A 6,222-nucleotide genomic window follows, 5' to 3' on the forward strand; every position below is an offset into this window, starting at 1 on the left:
TCTCTGAACATTTTCCTAATTGTTAAGAAAACAAAATAAAACTGTAAAATCATCTCCCGAGACGTGGACAAGAGCCCCTGCTTGTGACGCAGACTTGTTTGTCACCATTTTACGTAGGGTGATATCCATTGTTACAATTTGCTTCATACGACGGTCTTTGAGAACAATGCATGGGAAAGCTATTGTCTCCTCGAAGAAAAATATCTACTGAACTCAGGCGTTCCCTACGCCAGCAAAGCACTATATATAGCCATCCCAAAATCTGTAACCACATCATTCGCGTCTACCGTCCAAGATGAAGGCAGCCATCGCAGCCCTTTGCTTGCTAGCTGCAGTAGCGTGTGTCATTGCCCTGCTGCCTGGTAAGTCTGTTTCCCACGTTATCACGCTTGTATATTCCTTGTCTTATTAAAATCGTATGCTTAGGTTTGCGATTTCAATCCCCGCTGTCAATCACTTACAATAGCCCTTATGTTCTTTCGAATCTACATAAAACAGCCACACAATTTCTTATAAATGAGCCAAACGTTGTCTAATTTGAGTCCGGGTTCACATCCTTTCCAACTGTCCCAGTTAATTTGCCTTTCTGGAGCACGGCATTAGAAAACGCTAAGCGAACACTACTCAAGAGCATGTCAGACAACACCACTCTTTAGGGTGGTATGCAGCAAATATCGACGTTCTTAGACGTACAGAACCATATCTTTCCCAGGCAGTGCTTCAATACTTCACAGTGTCATGCAATGTTTCTTTTGGCAACAATTATATTTCCTTCCCCTAGGATAACTCTCCGTCAGTTTGGTGGGTTTCTTTTCTCGAAGGTATCCAATGAGAAGGTTTAAAAGAATGCATAGCAGCCTCTTTTACTGGTAATATATATGGTCCCACAAGGCTGGCACTATAGACCTTCCTTTGAATCCTCGATAAAGCACTACTTTTGTAAACTTCAGATACTAGAGTTTCTCTATCCGGCAAATATAAACCTTCATTGCAAGCACAGGGATGCGCTTTTCGCCCTGTTTAGCACACACTGTCATCATGCGAGAGAAAAGTTACATCAGCATAAAGTTTAAAGGTGTAGCTGAGTTGCGCTTGCCCTTAACACATCAAGAGAGCGGGGGAATTGTGGAGAAACTGCTTTTTCTATAGTGCCATGCTCTATTACATTTATTGTATTCGAAGTTGTGGTGCAAAAATTATCAATAATACTATCGATAGTCGCCAAAATTCTGACTATCGATAGTAAAAAAACATTGACCGTGCTATCAATTCTCGACTATAGGAAAATTATCGTTAATCGACTGTCGCAAAACTATCGATGGTCGACTATCGTAAACCTATCGATAGTACTGTCGACAGTTTTCTAGCGTTCATATTAAACATAATGCAAAAAAGACGGGACAATAAGACGAAGAAGCACACAGGACAAGCGCTAACTGGCAACCAACATTTATTGAATGCTTCCAACCTTGCTATCGCCGTTTTTAATTTCTTTAAATATTAATGTCCAGTACCAACTTGCCCAGCAGACCAAGCTTTTACAATAAAAGGTTTACTATCGATAGTTTTCCGACACTAGTAGTTTACGTCTCTCCCTCTTTACTTTTTCTCGCTTTATTTTTTCAAATGGAACACCAACTAGCCATCCCAACTTTGGTTCAGCTTTTAGTAAGCTTTCAGAGAGGAGGAAAGGAGGCGAGCGGCAATTTTGTTCGCTCTAGTACAAAACTATCAATACTACTATCGATACTCTCCATAGTCCCCACAAATCTGACCATCAATAGTTAAAAAAAAGCTATCGATAGTACTATCGATAGACGACTATCGAACAACTATCGATAGTTCATCGATAGTCGACTACCGATAGATCTGCGACACTATCAATAGTTTTTCCAAAACTATCGTCAGTATTGATAGTCGGTTTATCGATAGTTTTGCATCCCTAATTTGTAGCCATTAAGTGTTGAAATGACTTGTTTCTACTGTAAAAAAATAATTATATCGTTGTGTGATGAAAAAATTGCTTCACTGTTGGTTTCTTTTTTTTCTTTTTTTTTTCGTTGGCGGGACGCAGGAACAATATGAATTTTTGTTTCGAAGTTTTCGCCAGCATTTTCAATTTTGCTAAATCGTTTGAATGGCTGAGTCAGTACTTACTTAGAGGGTGACAAAGCGGCGTATACGTGAAAACCGTTTCATCAACAAAAACATTAAAACACTAAAATATTCTATTTTTTTTTTTTTTTTTTGATAAACACAAAAATTTGCGGAAACGTTATGGTCAGCGAGCGGTGTAATCTTGCAAAACAAATATAACACCAAATTTAGTTTATTAATTACCTTTAATGACTTTTTTTTCTCAAAACCCTTTGCAGAAAGCATCTGCAGAGCACCACCTCCTGAGTCGCTCTGCGCTCCTGATGCTCTACTTAGTTGGACGTGGTACTTTGACAACAGCACTGATGAATGCCAGAAACACGAAGGATGTGGCAAAGGTTTCAATGACTTTGGAAGCAAGGAATGCTGCGTGGATTCCTGTCCATACGGTACGTTTCTCGATTGTTCTATTGCTGATATTTAAGATGCGAGAGAAGCTACTTCCCAAGCAGTTCCTTTTATTTCTGGTGGACCTTTCTTACCTTCCGTTTCGCAAACAAAGACTGTAATTACGCAGATTTTTATACTCCCAATAAAAAGCCTCTCCTCAGAATCGCTCTCGTACAATTAATTTGAGCAGGGCTTCTAAGATTAAACTTTGTATCACAGTTTGTGTTTCTTCATCTTCATATAATACTGTCACTGATTTTTCATACAATTCAAGTTGAGCAACAATACTTACAAAGGGAGAGCTGAACAGGAAAAGCGCGATATTCAAATTAAGAACCGTTTGAGATTTTAACACAAAATAGAGAACACAGCTTTTAGATTGTATCTGACTCTTAAAAGTGCTTGACAGCTCCGAGGCGGGACTAGTACCAATCACCTTACTGGGCACCAGAGCCAATATTACGATACCATCAGCAGACAAGAACTCCGAAGAACAAACCATTACGCAAGAAGTGTGATCATAATGAGCCAAGGCCTGAGTTCGTTTCAGTTGTTAGACAAATTAGAGAATTCGATATTGTGGTATAAGCCCCTCAAAATAGTGCTCAGATTTAGATATTAGTGCACAAATAATTATTGTCGTAATGTATTTATTAGGAAAGGCGCTAAATTTCATTTTAAAAGTGCTCAAACACCAATGTATGTTCATTCTTCGAAAACCAACAAATATATACGCAATAGTTGTTTTTTGTGCGCTTGTAGCAAAGAATGTTAAGAACAATGCTTGAAACATTTTCGTGTTTATACGCTTGCTGGTCATTTCAAATGAAATCCCCATCGACGAGTATTTAAGCATACAAAATATCACTCAGCACAAACGACGCCCGAAGGATATCATGTTGAGATCCAACCCCAAGTTTCATGATACACGGTAGTTTCAATGATAGATCAATTTAGCAAAATTAGCCGTTCTTAAGTTCTCCTCCGTTTAGTACAATATTTCTTCCATTTGAGTTTGAATAATGAGTAGCTAGAACAATTATTTGGTTACTATATTGATATCAACCTGTGTTATTTTAACGTGTGCAGGAAAACACCACCCACCCGGCAAGCCAGGAAACGGTAAATATTATGTTCAACTAAAAATAGGATTCTATCTACCATGTCGGCCTTTGATGACTAGGATTCAAAAAGAGAAACAGTATGTGATTTGATGTTCAGAGAGGGTGACATTAAACTGGTTTCAGTATGAATGACCTTAGTCTAGGAGTTTAGGGGAGTTCAATTGTTCGGCTAGTGTCATAAGCAGGCTTTTACATTCAACACGCATCACAAAATTACATGGAAGCGAACTAGTAACGCACCTCTCCAGATGTAAAACAGGCTCATTTGGTATTGGATCGCTTAATTAGTTTGCCTAGGTTGAAAATTGTGCTCAACCTTATCAAGCTTTAATGAAAAAGCCACGGCCTCCGAATGCTCTAGACTACGGCGCAGGAGAGCGTGTGAAGTTCATCCTTTTCATTACTAATACTAATAACAATATTGTAATAATAAGAATACAACTAATAATAATAAAATTAATACTACTAATAATATTAATTTTAGAAAATATTTTTTTTATTTTTGCGTGCCCAAAAACAACCCGAAGGTCTTCACTTTGGAGCAAAAAGAACATGACAAGGATGACGATCTGTATGGTGTTGACATTAAAAGTAGAGTGATTCCTGGTCAAACGGGAGAGAACGTGAATATTAAGATTGGATAATAGCGAATAATTTTTTTTAATTCCATTTACTATATCTTGTTACAAAAAATGAAGTCATGTTCTGTTCTAGTCAGACAATGGCCTGAGCAAGAGCTTATCTAGAAGAAACATGTAATAAAAATAAAAGCGGCGCTGACACTCGTGAACGATGCGTATTAATCGTTTTTGCACACTTTCAATTTTTGTTGACTGCGTTTCTGACAAAGAATTCCAAGCTGCAGAACCAAGTTCAAGCCTTGACGTAAAAAGAAAGCGATATAAAATTCAGAATGCAGGCAGGGTTTTCAAATCGCTGAATCATGCGAGGTATCAGTCCCAACATCGATGTCGCGCTGCCCATGATACTCACATGCGAAGTAAACATCAGTTCACTATCTATATTAACGCCAAGACCTCTTACAAATGACTTGCGTTTGATTGCAGTATTTTTTTAATACGTAATTCTTATATAATACATTTCAACATCTGTAAAGGAAACAGACATGTTTTCTGAGGGTTCAGTTTCAAGCTATTCACATTAAACCGCTAAACTATGCGCGACACATCATTCTGTAAAGTTTCGCAGGCAACAGGTGTATGAACATCTTTAAAAAGCTTAATGTCATCTGTTAAAGGCATTTGGGATGGAGTAATCTCACTACTCGTCACGTTGCTGTCGTCGCTGCCCTTCGAGTGACATGGTTGAAGGATTTACGTTATTTCAGCAAAGAAACCCAAACCTTGAAACATTTGAGTCTTATTTTGTTAATGGTACATTTGAACTTTTCACGTAAAATATTAGCATAAGAGAACATACGAAACAATGATTATCCACTCCTCACACACCTCTCCTCTTTACAACGGGAATTTTTCCTATTGCTCGCTTTTTACGCATGCCTTCCACGTAACGTGCATCTACCTTTGCGTTCCATAAGGCATCAATCTCAATATCGGCGGCCCTCAAAAATCAGTTTTTCAAAGCATTGCGCTGGGATTTATAACAAAGGTGCCCTAAGGGTGACAACGATTGAGAGGATAAATACATAAACGCTCCGTAGCCTAAAGAAGAAAAACCGCTTTTGTCTATGGAAATACTATCGCTAAGCCTTTTTTTTTTTTATAATCTAAAAATCGCTGCGCGCTATTTTGTCGTTTATGACGACTTAAAAGTTTCTGAAATTTAAAAATACGATTGGTTCAACTATTATTACCTTCATATTGCCCAACGAAGCGCCTGAGGGACAAAATATTATCCAAGTAAACATACGAATAGTGGGAAAACAATTTTTTTTTTGTCTTTGCGTGATTTAATTAGGTGAGTTAATCTTTTCATAATTTAATTGAAAGCCTCCTCGACCTTCGGGCACATCTGTGGTAAATTTTAGCACGATGAGTTGAGCAGCTGATTTGCGTGGATCGTCCAAATTGGGATGAAAGTGTTAGGTGCACACGCTATAATCTTGTCGTACATACGGCATGCACGAAAAATTAGAAAACATTTTAGGAAAAAGCAGGAACCTATTAGGTAGTGCAGTTCATGAACGAGTGTACCCAGATTCGAGAAAATGGAACGACCTTCAGTTTTTGGGGATTTTAAATCAATACTTAACTTTCAGGGAGAAAACTGTAATCGGACAGCGTGGCCGGCACCGGAAGCAAGGCCTGCCGTTGTCCCTTCAAGAAAAATTGCAACAAGGCGCTTTCATGTTTCTGAATAAAGTTGAGCATTAAAAAATATTTCCATGCATTTTGTTTTCCAGTTTTAAACCGTTTGGAAAACAAATTTTGGAATACAGGCTGTTGTAGTCCTCTTATTTCTGTTTCTGCTTCTCTGCAGTACGACAGTCATTTATTTCAAAACATATAGCATAACAAAACCTAAAAAACGCACTTCTCAGTCGGTTGAGTTACTCGAAAACCCCACTTTC

General features: G+C 38.1%; 1 pseudogene; it reads left to right on the forward strand.

The window, feature by feature from the left end:
- The first annotated feature begins 295 nt into the window (after positions 1-295).
- Positions 296-6,008, forward strand: LOC120849262 (annotated as a pseudogene).
- The last annotated feature ends 214 nt before the right edge of the window (positions 6,009-6,222 follow it).

This window comes from Ixodes scapularis, unplaced genomic scaffold (genome assembly GCF_016920785.2).
Source record: "Ixodes scapularis isolate PalLabHiFi unplaced genomic scaffold, ASM1692078v2 PGA_scaffold10__122_contigs__length_95168666, whole genome shotgun sequence".
Classification (NCBI taxonomy): domain Eukaryota; kingdom Metazoa; phylum Arthropoda; class Arachnida; order Ixodida; family Ixodidae; genus Ixodes; species Ixodes scapularis.